The sequence below is a fragment of the Crinia signifera genome, chromosome 2 (assembly GCF_055691185.1).
Source record: "Crinia signifera chromosome 2, ASM5569118v1, whole genome shotgun sequence".
NCBI classification, from domain to species: Eukaryota; Metazoa; Chordata; class Amphibia; order Anura; family Myobatrachidae; genus Crinia; species Crinia signifera.
Genome location: NC_139218.1, coordinates 11678628 through 11700890, shown reverse-complemented (window position 1 = coordinate 11700890; position 22263 = coordinate 11678628).

The window sequence follows — 22263 nt, the reverse complement described above, 5'->3', positions numbered from 1 at the left end:
GGCCCGAATAGGGGCCAGTATGCGGTTCTGCGCATGCGCAAATATACGGTAGTCGGAAAAGGTACATATCACCTCGCATGCAAATGCGGGGACTCACACAGTGGGGGGGATGTTCAGACGGACGGCGGGCCCAAGGTCCACCCACTCCGAAGGTCCCACTCTTTTTGGCACTGCAGGTCCCGCTTCCCGTGCTGGCAAAGTTGGGAGCTATAATAATTTAGCATTATATACTCACGTACCAATATATACTTCCTACAGTATCTTATACGAAATGATCCCCCTTCGGGATACCTTCCTATGGTTGACTGCTTCTGTGTGTAAATGTGCCCATACACTTATACAATATCTGCGACCGATGATGCGTCTTTGTACGCTGGCGCTGGGACTCACAAAGCTGCTGATGGGCGGCCCGTTAGTCCCGATACAATTCCTTGTAGCTGCGAACACATTTACTGCTGCGACGGCATTACGCGTCATCTCGGAAGCGGACCATGGGTGAGATTTTATAGGATGAGAGATTCAGAGAGTGAGAGATTTGGTAAGAAATCTCCAGTTTTTTAAAAGCGGCAATCATTCACACTGCAAAACCAGTTTGATTTTGAAGGCTCCTGTTCTCACAGCACTCTTCTTGCCTCAGGTCTCCTTACCTGTACCTCGTGTCACCTGTCTGTCTCCCCCTCCTTCTAGATCAGTGGTTCCCAACCCTGGTCCTCAAGTACCCCCAACAGTGCATGTTTTGCAGGTCTCCACACAGAATCACAAGTGCTATAATTAGCTCCACCTGTGGCTCTTTTCAAATGTGCCTGAATAATGATTGCACCTGCCGGGTGACCGGGAAAACGTGCACTGTTGGGGGTACTTGAGGACCAGGGTTGGGAACCACTGTTCTAGATTGTAAGCTCCTTAGAGCAGGGCCCTCCTCCCTCCTGTTCTCACAGCACCCTTCTTGCATTTCAACTACAGCTCTCTTACTCATCTACAATCTTTACCCGCATCTCTTCTCACTCACGTCCCTATATCTCATCTCTCTTACTCACCTACCATCTATACCTGCATCTCTTCTCACTCACTTCCCTACATCTCAGCTCTTACTCACCTACAATCTATACCTGCTTCTCTTCTCACTCACGTCCCTATATCTCATCTCTCTTACTCACCTACCATCTATACCTGCATCTCTTCTCACTCACTTCCCTACATCTCAACTCTTACTCACCTACAATCTATACCTGCATCTCTTCTCACTCACTTCCCTACATCTCATCTCTCTTACTCACCTACCAACTATACCCGCATCTCTTCTCACTCACTTCCCTACATCTCAGCTCTCTTACTCACCTACCATCTATACCTGCATCTCTTCTCACTCACTTCCCTACATCTCAGCTCTCTTACTCACCTACCATCTATACCTGCATCTCTTCTCACTCACTTCCCTACATCTCATCTCTCTTACTCACCTACCAACTATACCCGCATCTCTTCTCACTCACTTCCCTACATCTCAGCTCTCTTACTCACCTACCATCTATACCTGCATCTCTTCTCACTCACTTCCCTACATCTCAGCTCTCTTACTCACCTACCATCTATACCTGCATCTCTTCTCACTCACTTCCCTACATCTCATCTCTCTTACTCACCTACCAACTATACCCGCATCTCTTCTCACTCACTTCCCTACATCTCAGCTCTCTTACTCACCTACCATCTATACCTGCATCTCTTCTCACTCACTTCCCTACATCTCAGCTCTCTTACTCACCTACCATCTATACCTGCATCTCTTCTCACTCACTTCCCTACATCTCAGCTCTTACTCACCTACTATCTATACCAGCATCTCTTCTCACTCACTTCCCTACATCTCAGCTCTCTTACTCACCTGCCATCTATACCCACATCTCTTCTCACTCACTTCCCTACATCTCAGCTCTCTTACTCACCTACCATCTATACCTGTATCTCTTCTTACTCACGTCCCTATATCTCATCTCTCTTACTCACCTACAATCTATACCTGCATCTCTTCTCACTCACTTCCCTACATCTCAGCTCTTACTCACCTACCATCTATACCTGCATCTCTTCTCACTCACTTCCCTACAACTCAGCTCTCTTACTCACCTACCATCTATACCCACATCTCTTCCCACTCACTTCCCTACATCTCAGCTCTCTTACTCACCTACCATCTATACCTGTATCTCTTCTTACTCACGTCCCTATATCTCATCTCTCTTACTCACCTACAATCTATACCTGCATCTCTTCTCACTCACTTCCCTACATCTCAGCTCTTACTCACCTACAATCAATACCTGCATCCCTTCTCACTCACTTCCCTACACCTCATCTCTCTTACTCACCTACCATCTATACCCGCATCTCTTCTCACTCACTTCTCTACATCTCAGCTCTTACTCACCTACAATCTATACCTGCATCTCTTCTCACTCAATTCCCTATATCTCAGCTCTCTTACTCACCTACCATCTATAACTGCATCTCTTCTCACTCACTTCCCTACATCTCAGCTCTCTTACTCACCTACCATCTATACCTGCATCTCTTCTCACTCACTTCCCTACATCTCATCTCTCTTACTCACCTACCATCTATACCTGCATCTCTTCTCACTCACTTCCCTACATCTCATCTCTCTTACTCACCTACCATCTATACCTGCATCTCTTCTCACTCACTTCCCTATATCTCATCTCTCTTACTCACCTACCATCTATACCCGCATCTCTTCTCACTCACTTCCCTACATCTCAGCTCTCTTACTCACCTACCATCTATACCCGCATCTCTTCTCACTCACTTACCTACATCTCAGCTCTCTTACTCACCTACCATCTATACCTGCATCTCTTCTAACTCACCTCCCTACATCTCAGCTCTTACTCACCTACAATCTATACCTGCATCTCTTCTCACTCACTTCCCTATATCTCATCTCTCTTACTCACCTACCATCTATACCCGCATCTCTTCTCACTCACTTCCCTACATCTCAGCTCTCTTACTCACCTACCATCTATACCCGCATCTCTTCTCACTCACTTACCTACATCTCAGCTCTCTTACTCACCTACCATCTATACCTGCATCTCTTTTCACTCACTTCCCTACATCTCAGCTCTTACTCACCTACAATCTATACCTGCATCTCTTCTCACTCACTTCCCTATATCTCAGCTCTCTTACTCACCTACCATCTATAACTGCATCTCTTCTAACTCACCTCCCTACATCTCAGCTCTCTTACTCACCTACGATCTATACCTGCATCTCTTCTCACTCACTTCCCTACATCTCAGCTCTCTTACTCACCGACAATCTATACCTGCATCTCTTCTCACTCACTTCCCTACATTTCATCTCTCTTACTCACCTACAATCTATACCCGCATCTCTTCTCACTCACTTACCTACATCTCAGCTCTCTTACTCACCTACCATCTATACCTGCATCTCTTCTAACTCACCTCCCTACATCTCAGCTCTCTTACTCACCTACCATCTATACCTGCATCTCTTCTCACTCACTTACCTACATCTCAGCTCTCTTACTCACCTACCATCTATACCTGCATCTCTTCTCACTCACTTCCCTACATCTCAGCTCTTACTCACCTACAATCTATACCTGCATCTCTTCTCACTCACTTCCCTATATCTCAGCTCTCTTACTCACCTACCATCTATAACTGCATCTCTTCTAACTCACCTCCCTACATCTCAGCTCTCTTACTCACCTACCATCTATACCTGCATATCTTCTCACTCACTTCCCTATATCTCAGCTCTCTTACTCACCTACAATCTATACCTGCATTTCTTCTCACTCACTTCCCTATATCTCAGCTCTCTTACTCACCTACAATCTATACCTGCATCTCTTCTCACTCACTTCCCTACATCTCAGCTCTCTTACTCACCTACAATCTATACCTGCATCTCTTCTCACTCACTTCCCTATATCTCAGCTCTCTTACTCACCTACAATCTATACCTGCATTTCTTCTCACTCACTTCCCTATATCTCAGCTCTCTTACTCACCTACCATCTATACCTGCATCTCTTCTCACTCACTTCCCTACATCTCATCTCTCTATTACTCACCCACCATCTATACCCGCATCTCTTCTCACTCACTTCCCTACATCTCAGCTCTCTCACTCACCTACCATCTATACCCGCATCTCTTCTCACTCACTTCCCTACACCTCAGCTCTCTTACTCACCTGCAATCTAAACCTGCATCTCTTCTCACTCACTTCCCTACATCTCAGCTCTCTTACTCACCTACCATCTATACCTGCATCTATTCTCATTCACTTCCCTACATCTCAGCTCTCTTACTCACCTACCATCTATACCTGCATCTCTTCTCACTCACTTCCCTACATCTCAGCTCTCTTACTCACCTACCATCTATACCTGCATCTCTTCACACTCACGTCCCTATATCTCAGCTCTCTTACTCACCTACAATCTATACCTGCATCTCTTCTCACTCACTTCCCTACAGTACATCTCAGCTCTCTTACTCACCTACCATCTATACCTGTATCACTTTTCACTCATGTCCCTACATCTCAGCTCTCTTACTCACCTACCATCTATACCTGCATCTCTTCTCACTCACTTCCCTATATATCAGCTGTGTTGTTTACTAAGATTTGTGCTGTTAATTGTGCTGTTTTTGATCTTCTGTCACTGTTATGTCTAGTTCTGTTTACCCTGTACTGTTCTAATGTGTTCTATATGTACGGCGCTGCGTAGCGCTTGTGGCACCTTATAAATCAAAGTATTATAATAAGTGTAAATGATTGTCGCTTTAAAAAAACTGGAGATTTCTCACCAAATCTCTCACTTTCTCAATCTCTCATCCTATTAAATCTCACCCTCTGAGTTTGAAAAGAAAAATTCTTGAAAAAGTCATTTTCCTCCCATTCCCCGTTCACCACACCTGAACTTGGCAGACAGCCAGATATACTGTAGAGTAGTTTGTTACTTTTAACTTTGTTGCAACAAAGTTGCTGCACTGTTAAATCACTTTACATTGCAGCAGAGTAGATAATGAACGTACTATGCAGGTTAAACAGATCATTTATTTATGACTTGAAAAATCCTTTATAATAAAAGGCCATCTCTGTTGCTTCACCTTTATGGGGGAAATTTAAGTGTTATGCTTACCTGTGGCCACTAGATGGAGCAACTCAAGTATAACCCTCCCCCAACTTCCTGCAACCTAACCCTAACGTTTCCCTAGTGCACAATCTTAACCCGCTTGGTATACTTACGATTGGAGTGCTGGCTATTGGTTGGTATTCCGGCATCAGAATCGGTAGTGATGCCGGAATTCCTGCATTGGTGTTCTGGCCGCTGGTTGGGTTTCCGGCACCTCTATTTGGACTGCCGTTGTCCCAACCAACAGCATGGTGACTGCATCCCTTTGATCGCACCGCTACTAATCTAATTCTAATCTCTCTGCACATGTTACATCTGCCCATCCGCAGCGCAGCATGATTTTACCCCATTGCTTTCTTTTTTTCTTTACTTACAAACATAAATGGGGCCCAGCGTCTCTCTGAAGTGATGTCACCGGAGTGAAATCTGGGGCCAAATAGTCCGTATCACTTTGCCATCGCCTTTTCTGCATTATCATTAACACTAATGTCATTTGCTTGAGGAAATCATTTGCCTCTGACGGCTGGTGGCATTGCGGCTGAACACAGCGATGAAGGATTAACGTATAATGTTGTTGTCCTAATGTTCCTGCCATTTGTTACGTTAATATTCTCTTCTCACTGAGAGGGAAATGCGTGTTTTAGGCTTCGGAGAATGCGATGTGTGATGCTCGTTGCTAAGAGCTGATGACCTAATTTGGTCCGTGTTTGTGATACAGTGAGATACGGAATCTATCTGGCTGAGGCCTGAGGTTACTGCGTTCCTCTGGGTCATCTCCGGAGACGCCGAGGTACCGACACTGATAACCGCGTGATAATATGCATCAGTCTGCGGTGGTTGTACATGAACTCAGACACGGCAGTTACATCTCATTGTGTATTACTTAGATTGCGGTATCCCGGTGCCGGATCTCTGCCACGTACAAAGGCCCTCATTCTGGTCAACATGCAAAGCTGCAGATTTCGTAGTTTTGCGAATCAACCGAATGACGCCGTCCACCCATTCATTTTCAGATGGCTGGGGGGGGGGTTTAATAGGGTGAGACAATCAGAAAGTGAGAGATTTGGTAAGAAACCTCCAGTTTTTTTTTTTTTTAAAGCGGCAATCATTTACACTGCAAAGCCAGTTTGATTTTGCAGTGTAAATGATTGCCGCTTTAAAATAAACTGGAGATTTTTTACCAAATCTCTCACTTTCTGAATCTCTCCTCCTATTACATTTCACCCTGTTGCTATGGGCAACCAATAGGAGACTTGCCCTTATTCAGATCTGTTCGCAGTACAAATTTGGCTACTTATGTGTTAGTTGGGCGCCCAATAAGCTATTTGCTTAGTTTTCCGCGTCCGCCCACCACGCTTCGGGCTCGGTGGCGAGCGGACGCGGAAATCAAAAATCAACTACATGCCGACATGGATAGTGGGGGTATGAGCACTATAGTGGGTGCCCAACTAACATATAAGTACTCAAATTTGTTCTCAAAACGGGCTAAACCCTGTGCACTGCAGGTGGGGCAGATGTAACATGTGCAGAGAGAGCTAGATTTGTAAAAATAATGGACGCAGTTGTAACCCCACCTGAATGACCCCCAAAGATTGTAAGCTCCATTGGTACAGGGACTGTATCAGTCTGCAATACACTCTATAAACTGCTACTTAATATGTGAGCAGGGGCGCCGACAGTGCCGCTGGGGCCTACGTAAAAAAAAGGGGGCATGGCCAACAGGAGGGGACATGGCTATGCCCATGTAAATAAAACATTAGCACGGCCTGCGGGTGGCCTAGTGTCTGGCAGGTGGGACACCTGCTCAGGGAGAGAGAGAGAGCAAAATCTGCCCTGCAGCTGTGTGCTGAGCTGGGAAGAGAGGCTGTGCTGCAGGCCTGTCATCTCTCTCCCCAATTCCCAGCTCCCTGCCACGGGAGGAGTGGAGAGCGGGACATGGGCCTCTGCAGTAGATCCAGGCCGGGATAAAAAGTACTTGCTTCCCCCCTTGATGCCACTGTATGTGTGTACTACAGTATATAAATTATTGGTATTTGTTTCATTAGGAAGTGTCCTTTAGGCCCATTCCTCTAGTCTCAAACAGGCTGCACAGGAAGAGGTGAGAACTGTGCTGCGCAATAATCTCCTGAATGAGTATACGTTATGCCAACAGTACAAAGTAGCATCATGTATAAATCATTGGAACAGACCATTGGTTCCCTGTCTGGATTTGTGCGATTGTCTTTTGTGCCTCTCGTCTGTGTTTGCATGTTAACAAAACATTCCTGATTCCACTCAAATCGCAGCCATGTACAAAGTTACCCTAATACCCCTTTTACACAGAAAATTAAATACCCGGGTGAAGCAGTTCCACCCGGGAATTTCATTAAATACACGGGTCCTTTTTCTGTGTGAAAGGGCACACCCGTGTCGTAAATCCAGAGTCTCCGACCCGGAAATTGACCAGGGTTGAGGACACGGGATTTATGACCCGTGTTGACCCTTTCACACAGAAGAAATACCCGTGTTATTCAGCAAATTACCGGGTAGAAATTTTCAACCCGGTAATTTGTTCTTCTGTGTGAAGGTGGGTCAGGCTGCTCCCGGCAAATTGACACGGCATTTTGTATTTGCCGGGATTTTCAGACTTTTCTGTCTGAAAGGGGTATAAGAGAGGTTAAACAATGAGGACAGACAACACCGCCACCCCGTGTGTGTGCTTCCTATCTCTGTGTGCGATTGTTATTCCCTGCGTTCTGCAATAACAAACCGTTCCATAGCCGACATCTTTATTACACCACATAATGTCGGTTTTATTTCTACTCTTGTCAGAACTTGTTGCAAGGAGACAGAAGGAAAGGAGAGCGTGAGGGGCGAGCTCCGAAGGGGCCAGGAATTGGGAACCCACAACCCTACCATGCTGGGCTGAGAATCCTAATTTGCTGTTATGTAACAGATTTGGAGACAGCTGCTTCGTGTTCCGTCCTATTACACTCCATGTTATTAACTGCTGGTGACAACTATGAGGATGAGTGAATCAATGGTTTTCCAGAATTCCCCGGGAGATAATCAGAGGTGGGAGGGTTCGTATACAACTGCGACAGTAAACACAGTGCAGGGATAATAGGAAAAGCAGGTCTTCTGTTACAGCCTGCCTGCAGGGAGCACACACCTGCACACATGCTGGGGTGCCCGTCACAGAGAGGATACATGGGCACATCGAGGTAGAAGGGAGGTGGGTAGGAAAACAGTGTATTAGACAGCACACAGATACTATGATTTCTACCGGGAAGTGGGGAATTCCAACCTCATGATAGGAGGTGATTCTGGTCGGTTTGCAAAAGCAAACTCCTTCTTCAGTGAACAAAACCATACTTCACTGCATGTGGGGCAGATGTAACATGTGCAGAGAGAGTTAGATTTGGGTGGGGAGTGTTCAAACTGGAATCTAAATTGCAGTGTAAGAATAAAGCAGCCAGTATTAACTCTGCACATAAACAAATCTACCTCTCTCTGGGGGTTATTCTAGTCCATTCTTTCTGACAAAATCCTTCTTAGATGGACAAAACCATGTGCACTGCGGGTGGGGCAGATGTAACTTGTGCAGAGAGAATTAGATTTGGGTGGGGTTTTTCTTCAAAGTGAGATCTATATTGAAGTGTAAAATCATGCAGTCAGTATTTTCCCTGCACAGAAACAAAATAACTCACCCAAATCTAATTCTCTCTGCACATGTTACATCTGCCCCCCTGCAGTGCACATGGTTTTGTCCATCTAAGAAGGATTTTGTCAGAAAGAATGAACTAGAATAAACCCCTCTGTTACATCTGCCCCACCTGCAGGGCAGCATGGGTTTGTCCGTTAAAGAAGGAGTTAGCTTTTGCAAACTAACCAGAATCACCGCCGAAATGTGTTCTATAAAAATAGGTGTCCTTTATTGTCAGATGCTTATTGTACCAGTGAAAGAACCTAGTTGTTTTTTTTGTGGCTGCATCCCAACATTATTGGTTCTTGTAGGCAGAGGATGTGCAAAACAAATTACCTTGTGCATGTCGACCTAATGCTTGTGTCGACCAGGTGTTGACCTAGTGCCTGTCGACCTTTAGTGATCAACTTAATGGATGTTGACCTAACTTGTGTCAACCTAATGACCCATACTCTATAGAACAACATCGCTAGGAATGAATTACCGTCGCCTGCAAACACTGCGGTTTTGAACTTTAAGAGATGGCGCCAAAGGGTACGAATTTCTACCCCCGAATACTTACAGTACGCCATAAGAAGGATCGGACGCTGGGGTGGGAACAGTTTCGCATTCTGCAACTGTTGCATTCTTTTTTTTCTTTCGATTTTTAGATCATTTTATCCGAATGAAAATAACGTGTTCCTCCCCGCATTACTTTATGCTGCACATAAGTAGGACATGCGTTTCAGACGTCTCTGAGTTCCTGGTCTTCAGGGGTTAAGTCTATAAAAGGCTGCAATAATGGAAATGGCAAAACAAGGCGATTTATGCTGATAAAATCTGTCTGCGGAGGCAAAGTTTCATACGCATAATTGTAGCACTACTGGGAATGAAATATTGTTTCAGCAGGTGCTTAAGGTTTTCGGATTAATCTGTGAAACGAGGAACGGCGCAAACTGGGAATGGAAATACGTTCGGAGGCATTTCTGCCGGTGGGTTGGTATCGTTAAATTGTTTTGTCGACAAAAAAGGATTTGGTAAACATGTATGATTGAAGTGACAGCCATTATACCTCTACACCGGTAACCTTTCCTTCTCATGCCGTGTGTCTGAGGCTATTTCTGCTTACAGAATAAAGGACTCTTTGTAGACAATGCGAGCACAATGGATGTGGACTCTACGGGAGGTCCCAAGCAGCAGGGCAATGTGGCAGTCTCTCGGAGAGTTCCTTAATTAGACGCATTGGATCAGTGTCTGCTGAGTACAGCAGTCACACTGTGCAGCTGTGCAACAATCAAATTGTCCAAATGTGCCAAACAATCAACCGTAAAGGAAAGTGCAGCCCGTGGATCCTCATATGCCTGAACTTTCCGGACCTCTGTCAGTGCGACATCGCTATTAGTGAGGAAGCTACGGTACATCACAAACATCATTCATTCCAGTTTCAGTCTCAATGAGACACTATTTATTTATTATCAACAACACCGATAGAAAGGAACACTTACAACTTTATAAATTCCAACTTTGGAGATAAACAAACAAGAAAGTCGATAGGATTTTAGGTGAGGATAATTGCAACATTTTACATATTGGGTCAGCAAGATTGCAAAGGCAAAAAGTTCTTGGTGGCTGATGTGATCCTGACACAAAGCATTGTTTGTTTTATGATCAAAGGATGTTTCAACATACCAAGCAAAAACAAGTAAGTTTTGTTTGAAGTGTGTAGAGGGGTGGGATTCAGGTAAAATGGATGGCTAATTGGGTTGGGTAGTCAAGGGAGGCTGAGAAAGCGTTTCTGGTGAAGCTAGAAGGTTTGGAGGGTAGATGAAAGCTGTGGTATGCATAGGAAGGCATTCCACAGAGTGCAGCATGAGAGAAGTCCTGTAACTGTTATGAAACTCCAGCATAATTCTATGAGAACCCTAGAGCCACTGAGAGGGTCTTCTGCCTACAACAGCTACCCATTGTTATGCACACACCGGTACTTAGAATGCCACCAGGTCTTAAAGCAGTGGAGCTTTCTACAATTGGCTGGAAAGTGTAGGATTATTAGCTGAAGTACTATACATCCAATGAGGAAATGGGACAGTGAGGGTTAACCGACAGAGTAGGGTCTTGATCTCAGCAGCAGTATATAAGGCACCGTTAATGATGGTACAGCTGAACACTGTGCAACTGGTTTGAAAGCCTGCAGGCAGGGCTGTGGTAGTAAAAACAATAGAAAAGAAAATGCAACAACCAATGATTAATAGCAAAAACTAGGTTCAGGAATGACTGGGAGTCTGGGGTTTAGATGTCAGAAAGGGAAGGCCCCCTTAATGCATTTCTTCTTGTAGTTGCAGTGATGCACATACTTCATGAGTCCCTACTGTTAATAAACAACAGTTCCAGAATTACCTTTTACCAACTGGTATCCCAATTGCCTAGCAACCAGCAGGGCAGTTGGGTGCCGGAGAGTGATGTAACTTCCTGATCACTTACCAATGGGCGGGATCGACAAGAGAGACAAGTTGTGGAGTGGAAGCAGCTGATTAGAGTGGATGAGATGTTTTGCATTTATGAAATGTATTTTGGTACAGATGTGTTTCTGGCCTGGTCTTTTAGAGACTGAAAAAACATTTCACCCCTTTTCACCCTCTTTGGAGGAGAATTCTGAAAAAAATCCCTGCTTAGTGGGTGGCTGCAAATAACTGTCAAAGTTTCCAGACCTCCCAGCAGGTCACCTGGCAGGTGCAGAGGCAGAGTTCCCCAACTGTCACATTTTCCAGAGCACATTGGTGATGCAAATGTATTTGTATATATATATATATATATATATATATATATATATATATATTGTACGATAGCACTGATGTACATTATCAGCATGTTATTGTATCATAATAAACACTGATTGTGAAAAAAAAAAAAAAAAAAAAGCGATTTCTGATGCATTTAGCTCATTAAGAGAATAAACCACAGAAAAGATCAGTAATGTTTCGGAAACATAGAATGACGAATGCACAGCTCTCCTCTGTGCCCATTAACTTGAGACCATATTGCCCTCCTGGTAGCAAGCTGAGGCACAGCCCTGGAAGATAGGAATACATTAGGCACGATCCTGACAAATTGTCATTACCGTTTCCAAGACAACCTGAGGAAAAAAAATCCCATGTATGATATTTGTGCTCTGTGCGCCCGGCTCGAGAAAATCAAGGTTAATGACTCATTAGCTAAAACCATGAGAAATAGGAGAGGTTTTCAGTGTTTGCATGGCCGGGCAGCTTTGGCGGGCAGACCCATATACAAGCGCGGTTCAGCGGGGCTACGTGTAAGAAACTTCTGTGAATTGAAGAACAAAATTTTGTGAAGGCTGATTGATGAACTTTATATTGTCAGCAGACTGTAAACACCACAATGCCCTCGGAACGTACAGTAACAGCTGGCGTCCAGTACTCGTAAGTTGACGTTTGCTGAGGAATTTTGCCCAGTGGAACAGGAAACTCTCCAGGCCAGAAACGAGTTCATCTGAAAAACAAAGTCATACAGTACTTACCAGTCATATGTCGCTCGATTCCAAAGTCTAGAATTACCTCTGAGATTCATAGGCAAATACTATATGACCAGTGGTAGCAGCTTCTGTGTGTGGATCTGAGTCCTCAATCTTTGCACTGGACCAGAGAGCAGCTGCCAGGAAGAAGAGACAGGAGCCTGAGCATGAGGTGGGAGAATGTTGTGGGCAATTGTCCGCCTAGATTTGAAAGTCTTGTTCACAGGGTTACAGATGAAGGGGTTTGACTGGGTGGCTGTTTATTGGGTATCACTAACCTATCGCTAATCCATGGCAGCAGATTTGCCAATAACAGAAGATTATTGATTTTACCTTGAGCCTCTACTTCTGCATATAATCCTATAACCATATTTTATTGTAAAGTTGGTTGCCAAATCAAATCAAAATAATTTTTAAATATTATATTTTTTTATTCTGTTTGAACCAGTTTGAGAACAGCTTACAGCCAGATCAAGTCACCCAAGTTTTAACCTTCTGAAATAATATTAGTAGCTGTGTGACCGATTTTAACAATGAGTGACATCCTTGTTATCACTTGTTACGGATGATAAATGGTCATGTGTTTGAAAAATGAAGTAATAAGTATAACAGGCTGATGTTCCCAGATTCAACCAGGCAAAGGTTTGCTAGGTGGAACATTTTGACCTTTTTCATACCCTTAGGAGTTAACTGTCACAGTTTCCAGACCACCCAGCAGGTCACATGTTCCAGGTCACCGAACAGGTGCACATGGAGAGTTCACCAACTGTCACATTTTCCAGAGCACAATGGTGATGCATTGTGATTGGCTGGAAGACGTTTCACCACATTACTCTGATGCCTTGCCCTGCTCAGGCAATGGCATCACTAGTTTTAGCTATTGATAGTCATCCCTTTGCTTTGACTGACTGGACCATAGGCCAATCAGAGCGTGGGGTGAGGCTTCAGGGTTGTCAGTGGGTGGAGCTATGATCCTTGTCCCAGCACCTTAAAAAAAAGAAACATTGTCTCTGTTGTGCCGTCAATGTAGGGAAACCATCTAGTTCTCCCCATCCATGGCAAAAGTATTCAACATCGGTCATAAACCATTGATGATTTTGAATCATCGATGGTCAATGGCCATCCTTCTACAGAACTGTTCCATCTCATTTGCATCTCATTTAAGGTCATTAAATAGACGCTTGTTACATGCAAATCTTTTGCACCCAATATGGCTGTTATGATTCCAGATACTAACGGCGACAGCTGCCGACGCACAGACAGTGGGCCTATCCCGCCACATGCAGACGTCGGCATACACACTATGGGTGGACTCTTGTTAGCATTAGTAACTAAGCAGCCTGCCACAGCGGCCGTGGCACCCGACGTGGACTTCCAAAAGCAAAACCTAAAAAAATATTAGTGCAAAGTTAAATTCTATGTACGGCTGCGCCTGCCCGTAGTCGCTCGCTTCCTTACAGCGCGAAGCGTCCATCAACGCGCGCTGCATATATTGCCACCTCAAAGCTAATGTAAATATAATTACTGGCATTTTTCATCGCTTCGTCTCGCCAGTAAAATAAGACCCGGTGCCCAAGTGCAAAACAAGCCAAAACATTATTAAAAAAAAAAAAAAACACCACAGCTATTAGTTTACCTTGGGAGAAGATTACAGAGTTATCTCTCATTGTACCTTCTGAGCATTTTGTAATTGCTTTTCATTACTTATATAAAGGCCTCTGAGCGCAGCACTGGGAAAGTCACATTTACTAACTGTGATATCCGCTCCGGAGAAACTCTCACATCTCGCCCGTGTCTCAGGATTTGTCAGCAGGATAAGAAAATGAAAACGCCACAGAGTAAACCGGAGGCTGCCCCCGGGGGGTTTCCTGCAAACACTTGCATGCCAGCGATAGCCTTTCATATAGTGACAAGTGGGGAGTAGGATTCCTCTCTCTGCTCTTCCCTTTATCCATTGGGTATCTATATTTTAGCAGCCTGACTGCACAGCGCAATGTCAGCTGCGTCGGCGAAGCCAGGGGGCCAGGCTGGAAGGTAGACTCTATCACAGCTGCCTGTCAGCAGATACAGCGGACACCAAGAGAGAGAGAGAGAGGACGGTTACTTGAGGTTTTTTTGTATCATTATTATTTGTGTTTTGTTTTTTTTTTAAAGTAAGCGCTTAATTACAAACCGTACATCATTGTATATCGTACTTGGGAGATTCACGGCTGTGTACGCTTCTGTTTTTCTGCTTTTTAAATGACGCCGGCAACGAGGAAAGTGTCTGCTGATTATTGCAGTCAACAGACATTTGTTTAAAAAGGAAACTAAAAACAAAAACTTAATTATCACGCACTTGGCGGCTCACAAAAATGTACCCGTCGGCGTTATCGTCATTGTCCAGTTAGGCCTTTGGGTCTAGTTGAGACCTGACCGCTCATCCCCCAAGTTGCAGATGACCGCGAGTAGATAGCCGCCAGACAGAAAGAAATCCCGCCCTGCGCACACCTGCGAATGAATTGCTCATAGATCGCTATTCTCTGCAAATCCATACGCAATTCCCAGTCTGCGCCAATGTGAGTGACTCCGCCCCTTCCTCTGTGACAGAAACAAGCTGATCGGAGCTGGCGCTGATGTCACAGACCCACCCCATAAATGCCTGGACACGCCTACATTTTTCTGGGCACTTCCAGAAAATGAACGGGGACCACCCACAAACGCCGGCGTCCTGTCAAATGGCGAGAGGATTGTGATTAGATCCATACGGTATTTATTCTGATATTTGGCCTTGTGCATGTGCGCAACGTTCCGTACGCATGTGCTGTCATTCGGTAATCGATAGGATTGCGGATTCGCTAAGCATCGATTAACGCTGAATCGGTCCCCAAAAGAATAAAGGAGCTTCTGATTCTCCCGGAAGGCAACATACACATTTCATTGTCTAGGATCAGTGACTAAGCATCCGATAAGATGGGTCAAAAACACATTGGCCCTAATTCTGATTTGCTGATTTTACGAAAACACATCCCAACTTTTCATGGGGCCGAGCTCCGTTCCCACCTCCGTCCGCCCCGATGTTTGCAAGTCGCCAAAGCCATTCGCATAGGGGAGCTGCACATGTGAATTATATACCATGCATAGACCCCCAAACATCGGGACAGGGCCGAACTCGCTGTATAGCGAGAACTAGAATCACCCCCATGATTGTCACTTTTAACATACCTCCAGGGGCAGAGATGGGGTAGGGTGGGCACTTAAAGTTTAATTGGGCCTAATCCTGTCTTTGGGGTGTGGATGGGCGGTCCAAGTAAGTCAGAGAGGTGGAGTAACACCTATGTAATATGAAAAGTGGGTCATTACCAAGCCCCCAACACTGTCCATGCCTGGTCTCTAGCACTAGGGCCCATTTAATGGCTTGATGGTCTTCTTGAAAGGACTTTGTGCTTCAGTTTTTCCCCAAACCAATAAGAAGCAGGAGCAGATCTGACAAAGAGGAAGGCTCGGAATCTCCGACCCTAATATCATCACTCAATGGTGGCAACACACCCCGTCCCCAGCAGACTGTCAAGGTGTTGTATATATTGTTTAGCATGAAACACTGTCGTGACAGCAGTTGGGGCAGGAAGAGCTTAAAGAAGGGTGGAACGATTTTTGGTGGGTACCAGAATTTCTCTGAGCTGGTACAATCCGCTCATCTCTGGTGGGGGCAGCTGACAACCAAAGCTATGGTGCCAGCCTGAATGCCCCCTACCTTAGCAATGCATCCAGCGCTCACATAACCTTCCCTTGATAAAGGTTGGAAGCCGGCAGTGGTTGGGTTACGGCGCAGGATTTCGTGTGCAAGATAGATGGAAACAAATCCAAAAGATAACATAGAAAAAAAAAAAAATGATTTTTGTAATTAACACGTGTAGATCCACAGGGAAACAAAGCTGGTGCTTGGTACAAAGAGTCGGCGGCGCTTCTTCTGATAACACTTGATGGGGGAAGTGGAGGATGAATGACAGCTGGAGGATGTATTACAGTACATGACATGTAAATATTGCAGGGAAATAATCTAAATTAGTATGTTCTTTAGATTTGCCTGTTTTTTTGTGATTAAACGCGTATATATACATCTATAGGGTAGACGACAGAGATTTGGGAACATGGATCCCTCAGCCAGCAGGGTCTCAAGAGAGTACAAACTGCATTCTTCTTTATAGACTGTCCACAGGGCTGCAGATATAGGATACACAATATCCTAGCGGTCAAAAGACTCACCCTGGCAACTTGATGAGGGAAATCCCAAAAGGCTCAATACGTTAGTTAGCCTTGTCCCTTAACCCCATAACCTAACCCTCCCCACTAGTGCCTAACCCTAAACACTGCTCCCTAAACCTAACCTCCCCCACTCTGCAACCTAACCCTAAGTCCCCCCACTAGTGCCTAACCCTAACCCCCTCATCCTCTGGCCTGGACCTAACCTACTCAGGCATACTTACGTTCTGGATGCTAGCTGTCAGTATTCAGTATACCGGCGCCAGCATCCTGATCTTGTTCAAAGTTCCAGCACCAGTGTTCTGACAGCGGATGGGATACTGAACACCAGAATCCTGACCACTACCCGCGAATAAATAGTGGGAAATGTAAACTAGAAGGTATCCGGATGGCTGATGTCTAAGTCAAGAGGTAGTAGGTCCCACTAATTGGGGGACCACGTACTCAGTTATCAACACGGACACAAAAAAAGTAAAAAACTCATGTCGTTATTTTCATGTGTCAACCTTTTTCATGTCAACCTTTTGGTTGGGTGAACCTTTTCCCAGTGTTGACCTTGAGCATGTCAGTTCTTTGGGTTGACCAAGACATTGTCAACCTAATACCCTTACCCTAATCCTTACCCTATAAGTAGGGCATATTCTAGCATCTTTGTAATTTCAGCCATCTGATACCCGTTGAGCCACCCGGGACCTTCGATACATCGTATGTGCTCCTTTCACATGCAATATATTGCATGCGACCCTGTTCCCTGCCGCCGGTAGGTGGTCAGATTCGGAGGTCGGACGTGCAGCAGGTTCGACCTCTGACTTCAGTCCGATGCACACAGGACCGAACATCGGACCGGATGGGATGTCAAACACATCCGATTTGGGCCGATTTTGCAGATTTTTGGCAGAATCGGGTTAAATCGGACCTGTGTATGGGGGCCTTTAGCCAAATCCTGAGATGGTCACTGGCTACATTACAGCAGCTTCATAGAAGGCACAAAGCATGGATGGGTGCGGTATGAAACATCCCAACTTTTTAGGTGCTATTTTTGGCTGGTGGGTCCCTAATGCTAAAGTTCAAAACTAGGAAATGGGACCCCCCATTCTGTGTCGGGATACGGTTACTAGGTTAGCCCCTATTTAGGTCGACATGCATTATGTTGATTACTGAAGGACCACAGGGCTTAGGTTGACATCTGAAATAGGTTGATATGGCTAAGATCGACAGGGTTGGAAGGTTGACACAAGCATTAGGTCGACAATGGCAATGGTGACAGTCAACACGACGGTCACTAGTGGATAGATTATGTGTAAGTGCCACTAAAATACTTGGGGGGGCGGGCGCAAAATTTGTAATTACGCCAGTTTGTGTGTAGCGTTACCCAGAAGTGCCGATAACGCTAGGACTGCCAGGAGACGTGTATGGTATCATATGTAATAGGCATCACGGTATGTGGTACAATATGTAATAGGCATTATCGTGTGTGCCATAATGTGTAAGAAACATTACTAGATGAAAGAAAAATTATGGTGGGGGGGGTCGAAACACACCATTGCCCCTTGTTCCGGGCAGCATTTCACCTAGCTACACCTCTGCGTCACACGACTTCCCTTCATACTCCTGGGCTGCATTTTCCCTGACACTCCCAGAGACTGCCCTGTTACCACCTCCAAATTCCGGCTTCCTGTCAATTAACTTGCAATGGGCAAATTTAAAAAGTAGCAGGATTTAATTGCAGGACGCCCTCACACGTTCATACTATTGGCCATACACATGCGCAGTCTATCGATTATCGTCCGGCCTGAGAATTCGCAGCCTCTCGATCAGGTGTGAATCAGGCCCATTGTCCGTGAGCCATCCGGATAGCCCAGCACAGAAACCTTTCTACGCGGTTGACAATGAAATCTCCTGCTCGCGATAACGTTGCTCCCGGCAATTACCGTCCCTATACTCCGCTTTATAATCAAAGCGTTTACATATTTTGTGGATGTTAAGAACACAAGCTTCTCTCCGGCATGAGGTTAACAAGAACTCGTCAGCACCCAACCAGCCAACCACAATGTCTCCGTGGAGCGCGATAGCGCCGTGCGGAATTGTGAGACTCTTTCAATTGAGTTTTGCCTTTTTTGTTCTATTGTAACCGCTGGGTAGAATTACTCGCGCATATAATAGTCGCTTAGGATTAAAGTGTTTTATTTGTACAACTTTCATAGAAATATAATAATGAACCGTCGGCAAGACGGCACTAAGGAAATGAGAATTCTCCTTGGCTCCGCACAGCGGGTTACGGAGGAGGAATAATAGGCAAGCCGTGTCAATCGGTCGTCCTGTGACAATAATGGCAGTCATTTATCTGTGTGTGTGTAAGTGGCAGCGGTCACAGCGCCTCGTGGCCTGCCCTCCCTGTTACAGCCTGCTTTGCTTAACGAAAATAAAACACGATATCCCACTTACTGTGTAATACTCAGTACGATGACCCATTGTTCCTGTTCCACCCGCAAATCTAATTCTCATATGTGCATCATTTCCCCCCCACCTGAATATTAGGGGTCTGATTCAGACATGATCGCTAGGCTGCGTATATTTGCAGGCTTACGAGCAGGTAAATTCCACCCGCCGCCCCACCGGTCGAATCAGTTCTCTAGCTTTCGAGCAGATGCGTTCGCATACGCATCCGCTAGTATGCGGCCGAAAGGGAGAAAAAATTATTCGATGGTCTCTTGCCGTCTAATGATTTTTCTCCCGTTCGCTAATAAAAGCGAGTCTAGACTGACTTTTATTCTGACCGCAGATGGCTGAATTTGGGGCATGCGCTGACATCATGTGACATCACCCGCCCGCCCCAAGCGTTCGCAGGGGTAACCCCAGCATTTCTATTATACAACCTGCTCCAATTATAGATACATTCCCCCTATCACGTGCCTTCAGCCCTAAAAGAGGTGTGGCTTTGCGGACAGGGCATAGCTTCATGGGGGACCACCATTGTGTGCCACTAAGGGACACGGCCTTGCGATGTTCCCCCCTCCATCGGTCTCCCCATTCTGAGGATGATGTGCCCGGCACTCCCAGAGATGTTGGGCTTCTTCCAGAGATTCCGGCTGCACTGCCTACTCTTCATCAGTGACAGTCGGTGGGTACTAGACAATAATGTCCCACCGCAGCATCTGGCTCCTGTCACTGTGGAGGAGCCGGTATTTATGTGTGTGTGTCCCTCGGTCTCCCCATTCTGAGGATGATGTGCCCGGCACTCACAGAGATGTTGGGCTTCTTCCAGAGATCCCGGCTGCACTGCCTACTCTTCATCAGTGACAGTCGGTGGGTACTAGACAATAATGTCCCACTGCAGAATCTGGCTCCTGTCACTGTGGAGGAGCCGGCATTTATGTGTGTGTCCCTCTGTCTCACCATTCTGAGGATGATGTGCCCGGCATATAGGGAAACCACACCCACTGTCAGTGAGTCAGTTTGGAATGTCAGTTGGTGGCAGTGGGTCTTCCCTGTTTGAATTTGCCCCCTCTCTGGAGCACCGCTGCCCAGGACCATTTAAGAGGACGTCTAGTCTCATTGCTATTTAGTCTCTCACTCAGCTATGGTTCCAGACATGCTTGATATTCCTCCCTGGTAAATTGGGATGTCACCATGATTGCAAATGCAATGCCCAATTTATCTTTCTACTCCGTGTGGTCACCAGCAGCGGTTCAAAAAGAGTCAAACTCAGGGGCGCCCCCCCCTCCCCCCACAGATTCTGGAGCCCCTAGGCAGCTGCCTAAAGCTATCTAATGATAGAGTCAGACCCGGCTGCCTGGCTTTAGTCTAGTTCCTCAATTTTATCTATATCTCTGATTTGGGTGGAGATGCCCCAGACCAGAGAACACGGAGTGCTAAGTTTGGAATCACTGCCGTACTCATGCACGCTGTAGAATTATCTGGATCTGGTTATTACCTCATAAACTGCAATCACCCCCCGGCTAACCCTTAATTACCTCCATGAAAGAGCTGAGTCAGGAATCAGCCCTCAGAAGTACATTATATATTCATATTCCTCTGTAGCGATGGTCTAAGAGACGTTTATAGATGGAGTTTCAGCGGAATAGAGATACCGTTCATTATATTGCTAGGGAAGATGTGCAAGGAGGGTTAAACACATAAATACATTAGAAAATAGAGAACAGGCAGGTGACTGTTGTATTCTTCTTATTAATATCATTATTATTATTATAATTATTATTATTATTATCTATTTATATGGTGCCACAAGGGTTCCACAGTGCCTAACAGAATACATAAACATTCTGCAGACAATAAATCGAGATGCCTAAAAACTGAAAAACTTCCTGTGGTAACAAAACAGTGGATGGGATGGAATAAAACATAAGCTGTCTCTAAAATAATTTGTCATGTTATCTCAGTGATGTCACTGGCACCTACTGACTGGATTTACTGCATTATCAGTGATGTCACTGGTTCCTAGTGAATGGATAGGCTGCATGCTCAGTGATGTCACTGGTTCCTAGTGACTGGATAGACTGCATTCTCAGTGATGTCACTGGTGCCTATTGAATGGATTGGCTGTAATCTCAGTAATTCCTATTGACTGTATAGGCTGCATTATCAGCGATGTCACTAGTTCCTAGTGACTGTATACGCTGCATTATCATGATGTCACTGGTTCCTAGTGAATGGATAGGCTACACTCTCAGTGATGTCACTGGTTCCTAGTGAATGAATAGGCTACACCAGGCATGTCCAAAGTCAGGCCTGGGGGCCAATTGCGGCCCGTGTCATCATTTCAAGTGGCCTGCAGCCTCCAGCCTGAAGCGGGTGGAGCATCAGATGTAGGAAGCACAGCACAGGACACTAAAGGTGGGGCCCCGGCGAGCGTGCCTTTACCTTGCTGTCTACAGCAGTGAGGAGGTGCCGGCCTCCACAGTGAGATGTGTTTGGCGGCTTTTGAGTGAGTGTGCGTCCAACCCCTGGCATTCAGAGAAGGGGGAGGGGGGGGGGGGGGGTCAAGCTACGGGACAGAGTGAATGGGTGCAAAGTGGGGAACATACAGTGAATAGGTCGCATACAGAGAAGGATGGTCAGGCAGGGGAATAGAATGTGAAGGGGGGCAGAGTGGAGGACATACAGCGAATGGGGGCAGGCAGGGGAATATACAGTGAAGGGGCAGGCTGGGGGACATACAGTGAATGGGGGCAGAGTGGGGGACCATTCTGATGTGATTAAGGGTTCAAAGAATGTCAGGCTGAATGGTCGGCCCCCACACAGTTTCACCTCACCAAAACTGGCCCTTGTCGCAAAAAGTTTGGACACCCCTAGGCTACACTCTCAGTGATGTCACTGGTTCCTAGTGACTGGTTAGGCTGTAATCTCAGTAATGTCACTAATTCCTAGTGACTGGATATGCTGCATTCTCAGTGATGTCACTAATTCCTAGTCACTGGATATGCTGTCTCTCAGTGATGTCACTAATTCCTAGTGACTGGATAGGCTGTCTCACAGTGATGTCACTAATTCCTAGTGACTGGATATGCTGTCACTCAGTGATGTCACTAATTCCTAGTGAATGGAAAGCTGCATTCTCAGTGATTTCAATGGTCCCTAGTCACTGGATATGCTGTGTCTCAGTGA